Below are 18,522 nucleotides of genomic sequence, written 5' to 3' on the forward strand. Positions count from 1 at the left end.
GCAAAGTATGTTTCAGAAATCAGCACATTACGATAAATGTAGTTGTCACACAAGCTATTTAGGATTTTGGTAATATGGAATTATTTCAGGGGGGGAAATTCCTTGAGAAAATGTATGCACAGTACGTTCAGGATTACGACTGATAGCATGTGTCGGCCTAGGCCTAATCAATTGTGTTCCAATATCTTTAGCATTCATATTATTTTTTATCATATTATTTTTAGCATTCATATTACCTCTGCGGTTGGCCTTGATGGGGAGATATTTGAACACTTTTTAACCCCATTTTCCTGCGACATTCCTGCTTCTCCCCCTGCGTCATAGCCCGTTTCAGCACCGTGTCAGTGGACAGGTACAATCCTACGAACGTCGTGAGTGCAGCGAATGCGTGTTCATGTTAAGAGGAGTTTCGGGAAACGCTCCAAAGAAATGTATGATGTTTCGCAAGATCCATCGTGAGAATGATCACGAAGATCCATCGTTATCGGGAAACTGGGCCCTGGCCTTATCGGTCGCCTCTTTGATCTTTTCCCTTTCCCATGGGTTTTAATTATGTGATTCTCTGCGATCTCTTCCTTCTGCTGCCGCGTTGCAAACAACTGAACAAACACACGTCTCTTCTATTGTCTCTGGCACGCGCTGCTAATTAGAACAATTGCATCCACCTGTGAGTTGCGCTGCGGAGCTGTTTGCTTGCGGAACCGTTGCGCGCATGCAGCAGCAAGGCCATAACGTGCACCCGCTCGCAGGCAGACTTCCCGGTAGATCGCCACAACAAATAAATACCACACGTCCCACAGAATACGCAAGCCTGAAAGGAATAGTTAAAGACCCCACAAATAGATTGCTGAACTCACCATCCCTCATTGTCCGACATTCCTGTGTAGATATACTTACCGCCGCAGCCTAACGCACCAAGAACAACGGCACAGGCACCACATAACATATAATACAGATCTCTGTTCCACGGCGGAATAACCTGTTTGGAACGAGCCCCCATTTGTTACGCGGCTCAGACGTAACAAAGAAACGGGGCAGGGGACAGCGCGACAATCCACGTTTCTCATTTTAATTGCGTGAAAAGAATGAATCAAACTGATCTTGGCAATCATCGAGCAAAACACAAATCGAATCTCCCGCCGCATCTCTCAGAGGCCAGGCCCACTTTTATCTGGTTCACGGTGACATGCCCCGTACGCGGGCACACCCCATCCTGGAATATGCGGGACCAGGCCTATGAGAGCAAAGGCAGACAAAACGAGTAGCACACACACAATGACAACTGAAAGGCCAATGTGGCCGTAACAGACATGACCAACTGATCCCTGACCCTAGGGAGGAGGATGTGTTTAAGACATGACCAACTGATCCCTGACCCCGGGGAGGAGGATGTGTTTACGACATGACCAACTGATCCCTGACCCCGGGGAGGAGGATGTGTTTAAGACATGACCAACCGATCCCTGACCCCGGGGAGGAGGATGTGTTTAAGACATGACCAACCGATCCCCGACCCTAGGGAGGAGGATGTGTTTAAGACATGACCAACCGATCCCTGACCCTAGGGAGGAGGATGTGTTTAAGACATGACCAACCGATCCCTGAGCCTGGGGAGGAGGATGTTTTGAAGAAATTAGCAATTTATTCCGCACCCTGGGAAGGAGGAGGTTTAGTTTATTTTGTTTTTTTTGGTTGGTTTTGTGTATTTTTATTCAGTTTGTTGGTTTTTTGTTTTGTCTCTTGTTACTTTTGTGTTGTTTGTTGCTCTAGTTTTTGGCTGTTTGTTACTGTGTGTCTGTTTTTTGTTTATTCTTTATTTTGTTTTTTTTGTTTTTTATTTGTTTGTTTGTTGGTGTTGTAATGTTTGATTGGTGTTGCAGGGTTCGACCCGTGCCCACCATGCCTCCTCCATGCAGGTGTCAAAATGGAGGTATCTGCTACTTCAGCGGCGACCAGGCGCTCTGCAAGTGAGTCAATATATTGTACAATTTAGGAGTGAAAGACTGAATGTTGATTGAATGAATGAAGGATTGATTCTGTTCCAGCTGTCTTCCACAGTGGACCGGGGACTTCTGTTTGAACAGCATCCACAGTATCACAGAATCGGGCTACAACTGGTTCATGCTCACGGTTCTAAAACATATCATAATAAGAATACGATTATTAGGATAGTAATATAATAATTATAAAACATTGTAAGATAGCAACATGAATAACATTTAGAATAAAAGAGAGTAATATTGGGCCGGAGAGAGGAGAAGGCATCACTTGTAGAAGAGTTGAAACATGTAAAGTAGGTTTGAAGAGATGACTTTTGAGAGAAGACGAAGAAGGAGTCAGGTGTAGTCAAGGATACACAAAAAGAAGTACCATGGTAACTGTAATAGCTTCACCTGATGAAAGAAGAGGTTGCTCTCCATTTCCATTTTCTACTGTTCTCTCAGTGGGAATCGCCATTGGCGTGGTCATCCTGGTGCTGGTGCTGCCTGGCATCCTGGTGCTGCCTGGCCTGGTCTACTCCTGCAGAAGGAAGCCCAGCTTTGTCGAGACGCTGAGGAACAGTGTGCCCTCCATGTTTTCACTTCCCAGTATGCCACGTTTCCCCAGTGTGCCCGGGTTCAGGTGAGTCAGTCTTGTTTTACTTTAACCAGGGTCTGAGACTTCCTTATTGGCGCACCAGACACTGTGTCTGGGGGATGAGTATCAGACATTCTGACCAAGCGCAAAATTATTTTGAACTGAAAGAATAGGAAACGTGTGCTTACTTACAGAACCCCACTGTACTCATAATATTCCAGTCGAGAAAACAATCAAAGACTTGTTCTCGAAATATTACACATTTCTAAAAGTGTTGTGCTGAATCTTTTTAGAATTAGTTTTTGTAAAATGTAGTACTATTTGATGCATCTATTTTTATTGTTTTATCCTGTTAATTTGTGTTTGTGTTATATATTGTGTTATAATTAGGGCTGTCAAAATTACCGCATTAATAATAATAATAATGCATTTTTAACGCGATTAACAAAAGATTTACATAATGCTGTCTTTTTTTTCTTTTTTTTACTGTTATTTTGAAAGGTTTTGCCAACAGAATGTCAACATTCATATCAGAAATCATTTTTGTTTTTAGTTCCACTTACTTTATATTCAATTACAATTGCAGTAAGTGACTGCCTGATTAGAATTGCAGTAAGTGCCTGTTTACAATTGCTAATTGTTGGTGGTACTTATTTGAATTTAACTAAACTTGTAGTAACTGTTGGTTTACAATTGTCCTAATTAACTGCCTGTTTACAATTCCCAAATCTGTGGTATTCCGTCAATTTCCAATTCAACCCACACTGAGTGAGTCAATACAACTCCCTCAAGATCACTTGGTCTACTTTTTGCTACTAGTATGAATGCTAATGTGTCATTCCATTTGATAATCTAAATTAACTTCATTTGGAGTGGATTTAAAATAGAATTTAAAAGTGTGATTAATCGCGAGTTATCTCACCAATGCCATGCGATTAATCGCAATATTTCTTTTTTGCGTTTGACAGCCTTAGTTTTAATTCTAAATTGTTGATGAAACCAAACTTTCAGGAAAAAAATGACATGTACGGATACAATTATAAAAGAAGGAAGACACAAAACATTGTTGATAATCCCAGAACCAGCAGAGACGTAACACCCTGTTTATTCTAGCATTAACCCAGAACCAACAGGTAACCATGGAGACGTGGCACCCTGTTTATTCAGACATTAACCCAGAACCAGCAGGTAACAATAGAGATGTGATATCCTGTTTGTTCTAAACCATTAAGTAGTCCCCACATGATGAGCGTCAATGTTAGCGGTGTTAACCATGTGTTCCTGTGAAACCCGACCTAGCCTTTGCCCAGCCTAGCGCTACCCAGGTCGTAGCGGCCCGCTGGGACGGTCCACCTCCTGCTGCTCTCACAGCTCAGACCTTTCACACTTTGACCCCTGACACTATTACCATCTCCACACGGAGGACCACCCTGTTGTGAGCGTCTCCATGGTTCCTGCACTACATAACATACATCCTTGACGGTTCATCGTTACGGATGCCCAACCAAGGGTCCAGCGCTCTGCTGACAGCTCATCACACCTTTAAAACTTAATGATGGACGCTGAGATTTGAACACCAATTCAGTCCAATGAGCAGCCAATATGTTTTCTACCACAATTGAATTGACTTCATACATTCCCGTAATAATATAGTTGTTAAAATATTTTAGTTAAATGTTTAAGTCAATCTTTCCAATGTCTGTCTTCTCTTTCACTTGGAGCCGATGGTGGATGAGGAGCGTGTAAACCCGATGTACTTGGTGAGTACTCTGAACACTGAAGGGTTTACAAAGGGCTAAGCCATCACTGGAAGAACAAGGAACAGCTGATCATGTCAGACATCATGACTGATCAAGATATCATGCGCTCATCATGAGGCTTCTCTCCACAGAACGTCATCCTGCCCCCGCCCCAACCGAGCTGCATGTCTGAGACCCCCATCAACAGAGAGAGAGAGGGGTTCTGAGGGAGAGGATGGAGAGAGACCCCCATCAACAGAGAGAGAGGGGTTCTGAGGGAGAGGATGGAGAGAGACCCCTATCAACAAAGAGAGAGAGAGGGGTTCTGAGGGAGCGGATGGAGAGAGACCCCCATCAACAGAGAGAGAGAGGGGTCCTGAGGGAGAGGATGGAGAGAGACCCCCATCAACAGAGAGAGAGAGAGAGGGGTTCTGAGGGAGAGGATGGAGTGAGACCCCCATCAACAGAGAGAGAGAGGGGTTCTGAGGGAGAGGATGGAGAGAGAGAGAAAGAGAGGGGGGAGAGGGAGAGGAGAGCGAGGGGACCACGTGTTTGTAGTTGCATGACACAAGTTTTGAAAACTCTGATTTGATTTTCTTTGTGATTATTTGTATGGCTTTAATATTTTGTATTTTATATGAATGGTTTTGTCTATATGGACTAAGAAGATAAATTTAGACGTAGAAACTTGAAACTTAACTTGAATCTAAAATTGCACCTTGATATAACTGTAGTCATTGCTGAATGAAAAATAATTCAATAATGCAATCAATCAATAAAATCATATCCTATCACGAATTCTTCTCCAAATAAAAGATGATTGCCTGTACTCTCTGTTAACATGCCATGTTGCGTCTCAGTCTTCTTACAGTATCCTCTCCCGAGGGAAGTGCTCCATGTCGACCTTGTGTTTCATTGTGTTTCAATAAAGATTTCATTGTTTGAATGCAAATTAAGAGGTGGTTTATTCATGGCCCAGAGTGACTCTGATGGAGATGTTGATATGGGAGATGAAGCTAAACAATGTTGATTAATAAGCTAAGGCTTAACTGGGATGATGTTGGCCTGCGTTGGTAGATAAACCAATCTGCCACTAATGTAATCTCTCGGCTTTGGGGGCCGTCAGTTTATAGACTATAAAACATGCATAATAATAGAATTGTACCAGCCCAGAGATAATCTGGCCCAAATGGTCCTTCTGATGGCCAGTCCATCCCGGCTTCATCCATGATCATCAGTCTGCAGACCACCTGTAGGCACAGACCAGCTCAGGGCCCGAAGTCTACTGCAGGCTGGCACAGGGTGACGAGTAAGTCCGAGGACGTACCCTCATGTATCTGACCTGAGGAGAAGTCCCATGGACCGGACAGTCCTCCAAACACTGGAGATGAGGCACCTCAAGAACCAGAAACAGAAGACCGTTTCAAGAAGAAGCACCACCCTTGAACTTCATAGCGAGCGCCTGCAGGATGAGCCTGACAGGTTGTGATACCTCCAAGAAGCTGCTGGCCGTCCGCCCTGGGGCGCAGGAGCCCCCCCAGGGCGTAGAGAGACGTAGAGTTGCCGATATAAAATAAAGGATTTCATGTTAAGTGTAACATCAATTAAAACCCGTTTGTAGCTAGTATCCTGTAGAGTGGATTGAGCTGTTGGTTACCACTCTGAAGACCGAGGTTCAAGTCATAGTGCGTTATCTTTCTATATACATACATACAGGTACTTCTGGTGCTATGGCAAGTAGTTTCTGTATCTGTATGTATGCATGTGTCTTCTTCCCTTGGATTTTCTCTACAACCCTACATCGACTTCACGGTGTACTGCCTGTTCCAATAACAAAGGAGAGACAGACGCCAGGGAGGGGGATTTACCCTCATTGGTAACACTTTACAATAAGGTACGCAAAAACGTGGGTAGTTACTGAGGAACGAATGAGTAACGAATGATGAACGACCAGGGGGCCCTAACAGGCCTAAGTGAGTCACTCAGTAACTACTGAGGAGTTACTGGTAAACAGACTAGGGGACTACTGTATTCGTTACTGAGTAACGAATGATGAACAACCAGGGCCCTGTTAGGGCCCTAAGTGAGTTACTCAGTAACTACTGATGAGTTACTGGTAAACAGGGATACTGTATTAATTAATCATTCTGTGAATTAGCAAACTGACCAATTGATTATGAAAGCAACTGAATTTTCCTGGGATTTCACAATTAGTTATTCAATTAACAGGACACAGGCGGGATGATTGTCATATTTTAATAAAGATATTCACAATACATACATTAATATTCACATTTAAGGTTTATTATGTGGCATTAGTAATGTTGATGGCTTAAAAGCAATTGTCCACCGCTGCAGGGCACGGTTTAAACCTGCCGCCCTTGGTTTCAAGCGCTGTCGAGGGCTGGCTTGGGTCCCACACTGGATCGACTGGTGGAGCTGGATCTGACTGATGATGAGTTGTTACTCATTCGCGAACCATTGGTTCACCAGTAGTTAAGCTTTTTGAACCATTCGTTCACCAGTAGTTAAGCTTTTTGAACCATTTGTTTACCAGTAATGAAGCTTTTTGTGTACCTTCATGTAAAGTAATGCATCATACTGAGTTGTTACTCTTTCGCGAACCATTCGTTCACCAGTAGTTAAGCTTTTTCAACCATTCGTTTACCAGTAGTGAAGCTTTTTGAATCATTCGTTTACCAGTAGTGAAGCTTTTTGTGTACCTTCATGTAAAGTAATGCATCATACTGAGTTGTTACTCTTTCACGAACCATTCGTTCACCAGTAGTTAAGCTTTTGGAATTATTTGTTTACCAGTAGTGAAGCTTTTTGAATCATTCGTTTACCAGTAGTGAAGCTTTTTGTGTACCTTCATGTAAAGTAATGCATCATACTGAGTTGTTACTCTTTCGCGAACCATTCGTTCACCAGTAGTTAAGCTTTTTCAACCATTCGTTTACCAGTAGTGAAGCTTTTTGAATCATTTGTTTACCAGTAGTGAAGCTTTTTGTGTACCTTCATGTAAAGTAATGCATCATACTGAGTTATTCATCTTTCTCGAACCATTCGTTCACCAGTAGTTCAACTTTTGGAATCATTCGTTTACCAGTAGTGAAGCTTTTTAAATCATTCGTTTACCAGTAGTGAAGCACTTTAGGGTTAGTTATAAAACGCCAAACCACTGTTGATGACAATGAGGGATCTACAGCCACTTTAGTTTAACATTTATAACATAATAATAACATAATAACGGGGTAATACAGAAAATATTAACAATTTAAAACACAAAAAGAAACAAAAAAAGGCATTTTTAAATCGAACAAAAATAAAGGCTGCACTTTTTACAAGGCATTTCTTGATGTCACTGAACAAATCAACCAAAAAAAAAGGGCATTTTAAAATGGAACAAAAAGAAGGCACCCTAAAAACAAAATAAAAATCTGCTCTCTTCTTTACTATGCCCGGTGTCCAATTTGCAAAAGTTCCCCGTTGTTGTTTTTTTTCATTCACCTTATCCTGAAGGTTCCTGCCAAGTATTTCTAGATTACATTTAGCCGAAAATAGATAAAGTGTCTCTCCCTGAGTGAAATTATTACTCACTCCCAATCACTGTAGCGTTATACTTATACTTAAATGTACACCTGGGCTCCCCCACTTTAGGGTAGAGTGATTCAATTTTAGGGATGGCATAGAAAAGACAAACAATCAGATGCTTCCACCTTGATGAAAAAAGAGGCTGCAAGACAAAAACGATCTATTTTTTCTAAACTGCCCTGCAGCCCTTAGCTGTGACCAGGCCCGGAGTGGCTAATCGGGAGGACCGGGACAATTCCCGGTGGGCCGGTGTAAGTACCATATTGGCTCGGCTACCAGATCGGCTCGGGGTCCGTCGTCTGCTGATTACGTTACACAATATCATTGGCTGTACGCTTGAATGGGCGTACATTGTGATTGGCTGTACGTCGGACAGTTGTGATTGGCGGTTTTGTGCTGTAGCTCTGGCTGTAGTCATAGCAACCACGAGGCAACAGCGAGCACATGTGTGAGCGCGAGTAGGTCTATGTCTAGTTTCGGTTTGTGTTGCCAGATTGGGCATATATCCCGTTTTTCCAGCCTAACGTGATTCAAAGTAGCCAAATCAGGCTGGAAATGTGCCCAATCTGGATATCCATACAGATAGGTTGGGAATGGTCTATGTGTGACCGGTTCGTTCTGCGTTGTGTTTCTTTCTAGCAATGAATGACGTGACCCACGATGTGTCTGGACTCGGGCACTCCGACGTCCATTTATTCGATCTGAATACACACATAAACAAATAGCTTCCTTAGCCCTTGTGCCCTTACTCCAACTCTCTTCCCAAGGGTATCGCAACAAAGGGCCCAACTACACACAATATTACAACAGAAATGATTGAAATAAAAGGAATAAAAGACATACCTGAATACACACATAAAAACAAATAGCTTCCTTAGCCCTTGTGCCCTTACTCCAACTCTACGAAACACACAGGGGGGGAAGGGGAACTAGCATGACTACACGAGGGTCAGTTATATGCTAGTACATCGCACAAAACACAAAGTTCCCCATAACACAGAAATCTATCTAATAACTATAGATAGATTATAAACCCCAGACTTCCAATTAAACAATATATAATCAAAATAACTAATATAAATAATGATAAATTATAAGATGGTCAAAGATTTGATTACAATATAAATGTACACACCTCTTCCCAAGGGTATCGCAACAAAGGGAAGAGGGCAGGGGGCGCGGGAAACTTATCGGGTTCTCTGGAATGTGGGCGGGAGTATAGAAGGAGGTGGAGCCAAATCAAAAAAATAAATAAAATAGAGCTTAAGGCGGCATGGAAAGCTAAACTTCAGGTAATACAGAAAAACAAAAGGCAATTGTGTAATTATAATTTCAAGGATATAACACACCGTTACATATGTTCAAAATGAAAGATCATTACAGGCTCTTTAATTTAAGCCATAAAAGACCTTATTGCTGTAGATAGCGTATTGTGTGACGTAATCAGCAGACGACGGACCCCGAGCCGATCTGGTAGCCGAGCCAATATGGTACTTACACCGGTCTGACTTCTGATTTTTTATTTATTTTGTGCCGGTGTTCAGTCATGGCACTGAGTGGGTATCACGTGTATGTTGTTACCGCTGTCGCTGGACCGTCTCCACTTGCAGCTCTTTTCTTTTGTCAACTGTCATCATATCAGGGAGCTGGCGGTCTGTTTGATCATGTCAATGAAACTGGGACGCGGACGCAGGTTAAGGGCACGCCCACCGACAAGAAACAGACGCAGATGCAGCCTGACGTAACGTCTGTGCACACCGAACACTTTTAATGGTGTGTAGCCCAGAGCTATAGAGAGAGAGAGTTGCGACACTTCCATTGGACTCCGTTGTAGCGCCTACTTCCGGGGTATGGAGCCTCGAATAGTTCCAAACAACCATTTTACGGCGTAGGAGACCGTTCATTTCCATTGCTGGCCGCCGAGTAACATCTGAGGTAAATTGATTAAATAGCTACCTCTTTTGAATTGTCAACTGTCGATATTGTATCAGAGGCCCTTTATGATGCATAGATCTTTATTTGTAAATGCACAGCGTAATTATATATATATTTATCTTGGTAGACGACCGATTGCTGGCTAGTTTGTTAGCTCGATTTCACCATCTGTGAAGGTATCTCCGGGGGTAAATTGATTAAATAGCTACCTCTTTTGAATTGTCAACTGTCTATATTGTATCAGGACCTTTTATGATGCATATATTGATATTTATTTGTATATGCACAGCGTAATTATATATATTTTTATCTTGGTAGACGACCGATTGCCTGCTAGTTTGTTAGCTCGACTTCACCACCTGTGAAGGTATCTCCGGGGGTACATTGATTAAATAGCTACCTCTTTTGAATTGTCAACTGTCTATATTGTATCAGGACCTTTTATGATGCATATATTGATATTTATTTGTATATGGACAGCGTAATTATATATATTTTTATCTTGGTAGACGACCGATTGCCTGCTAGTTTGTTAGCTCGACTTCACCATCTCTGAAGGTATCTCCAGGGGTAAATTGATTAAATAGCTACCTCCTTTGAATTGTCAAATGTCTATATTGTATCAGGACCTTTTATGATGCATATACTGATATTTATTTGTATATGCACAGCGTAATTATATATATTTATATCTTGGTAGACGACCGATTGCCTGCTAGTTTGTTAGCTCGACTGCACAATATGATGGTATCTACACCAACAATTACAAAGTTCAGTACTAGTGAATCTAACTTTTATTTAGTTAGTTATTTATGTTGGATTACTAGGATAATTTAGGTTGATTTAAGGACGGGTTTTATGATGCGATAGCTAGTAGAAATAACTGTTTGTTTAATTATATCCTGGAAAGGGTGATGTTCAGCACATGAAGCCCTACAGATGCCGCCGATTCAACAATGCTGATTATGATGGGCGGTCAATTTAACCTGTATGGCTTTTTCGTTTTAACTTCTTGTTGACTGAATTGTTTCTCTTTCTTAATGCCAAATTGATTATCTTTCTTAGTGCCAAATTGATTCTTTTTTGTTTTGCAAGAGCCCTCTCTGCTCTCCTTCTCATTAATTTTTCCTTTTCTAGTTGCCTTATTAGGTCCTCCACAGTCACCCCATCAGTCCCTGGCAGTCTGGTCCCTGGAGCAGCTGGCCCTGGCAAAGTTATTCCTTCACTGTTGACCCCTGACTGACTGGCCCTCAGCACACACATCACCTGCCCCTGGATCACCTGCCCCTGGCAATGTAACCTCTTGATTGCTCTCTCCGTCTCCTGTGATGTCCTTTTCAACACTCTTGAAATCCACCTCAATTTCTCCCTCAATCTCTGTAATAATTACAAGGTAATGTTTCTGTTATATGTATTTTGCCTTTGCATTTGCAACTACTGTCATCTCCAATGTAATAAAATGAATTAAAGCAAAACATTTCTGTAATGTGAATTAAATCACCTGCCACAATCAGAAACCAATAAAATTTATAAATGGATCTACCGGCAATTGTTAATTGGGTAGAAATGTGTCGATTATCTACATTGTGTGCAAATCCTCAGAGAATCCCTGACCTCTGGTTGTTTTTTAAACTGAATGTACAAATATGAATTATGCAATCTCATTAGGAGTGTAGTCTATCCTTGAATTACATGAAATGGGGAATATTGTTAGCTGCATGGATCATACCGAAGTTTAATTTGGTGCAATATGTGTGGTCCGTTGCACTTGGTTCCGGAGGCACCCTCACAGAAGGGGGTTTCCTCACAGAAGGGGGTTTCCTCCTCTTCGGTTTAGGGCGATGGATGAAAACTGTTGGGCCTGCATCGGGCCTCAACTTCAACATCCTATCTACTTTTGTGGCTTTGAATCGGTCATTTTCAAAGTGTACCTGTAGGTAGGCTTGTAAGATCAGTTTCCATTGCACTTCAAATATCATTGGAAAGTCATAATTCTCTACACTTAGAATTATTATGCCCTTTGAAATGCTAGCAAGTGATCTGAACATTACGTTACATCGTTTTTGACTGTTGCTGCCTGTCAATACGTTTTGACGGCTGACCATTGCCATCCATTTCTCCCTGCGCTCTTGGTCCTTGGGGAAGCCGTACATGTGATAACCCTTCTCGGACCGATTGGGGCATCCAAATGCTGCACAGCCAACCATGGTATGACCATTTATCTATAAAATGTTAGTTGTAACCAATGAACCATGACACCATTGAAGATCACAGAGCGGGTAACAACTGTTCCTCAACCACTTATGCCCCGACTTTTGAGAATAGGTTAGAGGTCAGAGTTCATGACCAAACGAGGATCCTCCCTCCTAAACCCATTTTGAATTTGCTCAGGGCTATTCTAAGTATTGTAACGGCATAAAGTATAGTATATTTGCAACGTTATATGTTAATGGTTTGCCCTAAGTATATAGTGTTCCCTGCTGTGTCCATTGTTGAATCTGTTCACACAATCGCAATCACTTGTTCTTGTCACACTAATTGTTAAATAAAAAAAAATACAATTTCATTCATCCAAGCGTAATGAGTTGTTATTCTTTAATATATTTGATACTTTGTGTGGCTTATATCTTTAAATGATCATGGTAGAACATCTTGAATACTTTGATTTCAACACAGATGTAAGGTAAAAGTTAAGGTTAGGCCAGTATGCTAACACGAACGTGAAGCTTTCCCTCCAAAACTTAAAAACGTATCTAAGTAATAGTACTTATAGATAGCTTTCAGTTGCCCCCCTACCGCTCTAAATGTAAAACTGACATTTACAAATATGCAATAATGCAATAACAGTCAGACAAATACTTGTATGTGATTTTTTCATACATATTTACCATTTAATATTGAAATCTCTGCTGTCGTCCCATAGAATAACATTGAAATCGCGGCGTGTTTGGAACTATTGAGGCTTACATGAACCACGTGACAACCACGTGACCACCCTGTCGGCGAGATCATAGCGTGTCGCAACTCTCTCTCTCTATAGCTCTGGTGTAGCCTAGCTCCAACCCCAGAAGTGCAAGGAAAAAAATAATGCAAAATGGAAAATAAAAAGAGCAAAGGTGGCGCAGAAAAAGCGAGGATTAAAGAGAGAAAAGCCCTGGAGACACATGCAGCCAAATGGGCAAACATCTGCAGCTTCTTCAATCAAACGTGCTCGCGGTCTGAAACGACCAATGAAGACGATGAAACATGTAAGACAAGATGTTGAACAAAATGCAAGTTTACCTGCACCGTTCAAGTGAATTAATTAGCCTATCAAGTCAATTAATTGCGTGGCGTTGTAACATATAGCCTGTCTAACCTATCGTTACATAATTTAAATAATATGATGCGACGCCACATAACTGGCCACAAACTTTGTCTTGTAGCCCCTCAGATACAAGATGCATGACCAAGCGCCAGCCATGAGCCCACAGGTCCAGAGTGCAGGTAGGATTGCTCATTAAGTGAATATTATTAGAATTAATATAATGAAGAAGAGTATGATGCAGACCTAGCCTGGTCCTACCAGACTCGTACTTCATTTAATTTGCACAGAGTCTGGACCTACTCAATTGAAGGCGGGTGTCGGTTGTAGTTTAAAACTATTGGTTCTGCCCAGTGCCACTCTGGATCTACCATAACCAATCGCTAACGTTTGGCCGGGAATCACGTTGCGCGCAGGCTGTAAACAAACCAAACACCGTGCATGAAGATGTCCGTAAACGAGAGCTGACTTTAACGTCATTGTTCTCAGCCACTCCCTCCGTTCGCTGATTGGACGCAGATTGCAATTGAAGACGATAGATGATTCAGCACTACAATAATGAAACTGACTTGAATTTTTGACTTGAAAAAGGGGAGATTTGTGACGAGATTTATGACCATTTTTATGATTCAGAGGCAGAGCCAGGAGCCAGTGGTGAGGAAGAAACAGGTGAGCTAGTGTGTGAACAAGCAAGCATCAGTTCCAATAAAAACACTTTCTATGCCCAAATTATAGTAGTGGCCCGTTATACTTTTGATCATTAGTAATAGTAATATGGAATAAGCCTGCCTATTTTGCCATTGAACAAAATCTTAATTGGTTCAGTTAAAACGTGTTTTCCATGTCAAATATGCTAAAGCCTTACAGATTAGTGGTTTTTATATGATACGTGCAGGCAAGTCTAGGGAAACTGGAGGAAGTGTGAAAAGAGAGTCTACTCAGGGACTGATTACAGAGGTAGCAGCTCAGCAGCAGACCCTGAACCACAAGAATGAGACAGATGAAGATGAGTCTGTCGATAGTTTGGACTACTTTGTTTGCCCTCAGTCACAGGACATACATATATATCATCCTCAACAAACCCCTAATATTGCAATACCAAAAGTTTTCAATAGCAAAGATGGAACCAACCGCAAGTGGCTGACTTACTGTGAAAAAAAACTGTCTCTGTACTGTTCTTTTTGTCTAGCATTTGCACCTCTGGTTACTGATGGCCCTTTCACCGAGAGGCATGAAAGACTGGAAACAGATTCACCAAAGAATAATGGAACACGAAAAAAGCAAGACACGAAGAGATAGTGCAGATGCTTACTCTCTGAATGTACAAAAGGCAGATGTGAAAAGCCTGTTGACTGGCAACCAAATTTCATTGCGTGCTGACCAAGTGAAACAGAAACGTCAGATGATGGAGCGCATTTACGTTATTAAAGTTATCGTAAATGTGGCCTTAGCTACAGGGGAGATGAGGAGGCAGGTTACAGCTTAAAAAACATTGCTGTTAATCATGGCAACATCCTAGAGTTGATTCTACTCTTGAGTAGATATGATATTTGCCTACAACAACATGTAAACACTTGCATAGAAAACAGCAGGAAGCAACATGAAACTGGTGCAAAAGGTAGAGAGCTCCTGAAAAAGGTGCTACAGTAGCTTAATATCTATAATAACTCCACAGACGGAGCAGCTAATATGCAGGGACAGTATTGGGGGTTTTCTACATTCCTCTCTGAGCAGTCCCCCAATCAGATTCATGTATGGTGTTATGCACATATTTTGAATCTTGTACTGGCAGACACAACAGGCAGTGTTGTGGAAAGTGCATCCCTCTTTTCGCTGCTTAATGATATAGCAGTTTTCCTAAGAGAGTCATACAAGCTGTAACTGTGCGGCGGCCCGTTACTGCAGGCAATGCATAAAAACAGGACTGACACCGGGACTGACACCGGACACACTGTTGTTTTTTTCGATCATTGAAAGTTTCGATTATTGAAAGTTATTTAGAATTATTGATTGTTTTTTTTTGTGTTGATTCATTGTTCTTTTTTTTTGCCTCCTGATGGACATTTTTGTACCGGAATAAATTCAGGCCAACGGCCTTACTAACATCGTTGACATTGCCTCCAATCCTTCCACCGCCGCAAGGCCATCCTGGTAACACAAGCACATGCGGAAGTGGGAAGAGATCAGTAAGGACAAGCATCCCAGAAGACTGTGCCCAATAGGGCAAACTAGGTGGTGGGCTAAGGATCAGGCACTAAGCAAAGTGTTTGGGTGCTTTGGGAATCCTCAGGGAGCCTTGTTTCTTGAAGTGCTTATGACTTTGCACACCATTGTAGATGACAGAACACAACAGCCAACTGTGAGGGCCAAGGCAAAGGGATTCATAGAAGGCCTTTTGAGGTATGAGACAGTGCTCACTGCACAAACTTTCCTTCGCATTTTTGAGCAGACATCCCCTCTCTCAAAATACTTACAGACAAGGGGAATGGATATCTTCACAGCACAACGTCTGGTTGAGGGGACAGAGGAGGGTCTCAGGGAGTGATCTAGGGACTTTGAAGGAGTTAAGTGTGCAGCTGATGAGTTTGTGAAGTGGGCTAATGAAAATTTGCAAGAGGAGACAGAGAGTGAGCTGGTAGTGCAGACTGCCCTTCCTGAGAGAAGGTTCAGAAAAAAGAAAAGAATGCCAGGAGAGCTTGCAGAAGATGAGATGCTAGCATCAGCTGATACTGACTTCAAGGTCAAAGTTCACAATGTCATTGTTGACACAGTGACAGACAGTATCCATAGAAGGTTTTCTATCCATGCAAAACCTTGCTCAGATTTTGCCTGTCTAGTCCCTAGAAATTTTGCTCATGTGAAGGAAAATGGACTCCCCAGCCCGGCTCTGGACGAAATAAGCAAATGTCTGCTTAAGTTTGACGATAGAGCTACAGTTGGCACATTATGTATTGAACTCTACAGCCTTGCATGTCAGTGGGACAGACTGAAGATGTCCCCTCTGGAGGGTTACACTGTCGGGACAGCTAGTGAAATGCCACAAGAAAGTGAGGCGGATCCTTCCATGGAACAGCAGGATGTTGTTCGTCCTGTAAAAACGGAATGATTTGTGTTCATCTCATCCTCTCAGTACAATCTGCTAACTGATACTTACCATGTGATTGGACTGGACTACAGGTTGCTATTAACACTGTCCATCACACAAGTAGGCTGTGAGAGAAGTTTCTAACAGTGAAATTCATAAAAAAAACAGACTCAGGAGCACTTTGACCGAGGAGAAACTTGAGGCATTCATGCTCATGTGCACTGAGAAATAAATTCTCATGTCTTTGCAACAATTTTTTCAAATTATTGAAAAAATTGTTTTTAATCAACTAACCTCTTTTCTAACGCTCAACAACTGCCTTGACAACTTTCAGTCAGGTTTTCGGGCCAACCACAGTACCGAAACAGCTCTGGCCAAAGTCACAAGGGACATTCGGCTAAATACAGATTCAGGCAAGTCATCAATCCTAGTACTACTGGACCTCAGTGCAGCCTTTGACACTGTGGACCACACTATATTGCTTCAGCGACTTGAGCACTGGGTTGGCTTCACTGGTGTTGTAATCAGGTGGCTAAAATCCTACCTTCTATAGGGCTTCTCTGTTACAGTTGGAAACTGTTCCTCAGCATCTACATCTTTGATCTGTGGAGTTCCCCAGGGCTCAATCTTGGGTCCACTATTATTTAACCTTTACATGCTGCCTCTTGGTCAACTTATAAAGAAGAACTCAATCGACTACCGCAGTTACGCTGATGACACTCAAATCCATCTACCGCTAATGCCCAATGACTAATGATACCCCCGTTGAAAGTCTCTGTCATTGTATTTATGAAATAGATAAATGGATGTCACAGAACTTTTTACAGCTCAACAAAAACAAAACTGAGGTGGTAGTTTTTGGAAAGAAAGAGGAAAGGCAAAAGATCTCTGCCTTACTTGAAAGGAAAGGTCTAATAGCAAAAGATGTGGTAAAAAACCTAGGTGTCCTTATAGATAACAACTTACATTTTAGCAGTCACATTAAATCAGTCACAAAATCAGCATACTTCCATCTTAAAAATATCAACAAACTTAGAGGATATATGTCAAAGGAGGATCTGGAAAAAAACATACATGCATTCATCACTAGTAAGATTGATTATTGTAATGTACTTTTCACAGGACTTCCCAAAAATTGTATAAAACCACTTCAAATGATACAGAATAGTACAGCCAGGGTCCTCACTAAAACAAAAAGGAGAGATCACATCACCCCAATCTTAAAGTCCCTGCACTGGCTCCCAGTTAGTTACAGAATTGATTTTAAAGCACTTCTGCTTGTTTTTAAAGGTCCCATGACATGCTATTTTATGTATTCTTTAATATAGGTATTAGTGGGCAACTAACACAGTATTCAAAGACGTTCCCGAAATTCAGCCGTGGTGCAGAGTTACAGCCACTCCGAGCCAGTCGCACATTGAGCTTCCCCCAAATGCGCTGTTTTGGTGTCTGTAGCTATAATGCAAATGAGGAGGAGCGAGGCAGGTCAAGGAGGAGGGTGGGGGTGTGGCCCTGAGTAGCTTGCAGCCACGGTACCATGCGCTCTGTTTACAGTGGATGTATCGCAATGGCGAGGCGCACACAGCCTTTAGCCGTGTTCTGTAAATATTCTAGAACACACGGGAGTCCTGGAGCTCTATATCTAAATATTATCATATAGCCTACATAGATATCTATATCATATAATATATATTATAACGGTCAAAAGCTGTGTGAGCCGATATTATGAATCTCAAACGACCGCGTTGGGTTCTCCGACGTTCCTGGTTCTTCAACGTCCTCATCAATGTGAAGTAGACTGAACCGCGACAAGGAGGAGAAAGGGATCGTTGCCGGGCAGCGCTTAGGCACCTCCGCCTCCGGCGGTGGTCCCTCAGCGGGTCTCAAGCTGGAGACATTCGCCGCCAACAATCCCTTTCTCCTCCATGTCCTGGTTCATGTTCTTGAGGGAGTCAAAGCCAAAGTTCCTTCCCCCCAATTCATTCTCAACCTTGGCTGAGATAACCCCCAATACGAGTCTCGTTGTAGAAATACCAGAGACGAGAGTCCGACAGAACGGATCCAAATAACAAGGAAGTGTACAACACTTGCGTTACAGTCCTGGAGCTTTATATCTAAATAATATCATATAATACATAGAAATCTATATCATTTAATACATATTATCACGGCCAAAAGCTGTGTGCGCCTCCAGACGATATAATGAATCACAAACGACTTTGTCCGGTTCTGCGACGTCTCTGGTTCTTCCACTTTCACATCAACCTGAAGTCGACTGAACCGCGCGC

Source organism: Gadus macrocephalus, chromosome 18, assembly GCF_031168955.1.
Source record: "Gadus macrocephalus chromosome 18, ASM3116895v1".
Classification (NCBI taxonomy): domain Eukaryota; kingdom Metazoa; phylum Chordata; class Actinopteri; order Gadiformes; family Gadidae; genus Gadus; species Gadus macrocephalus.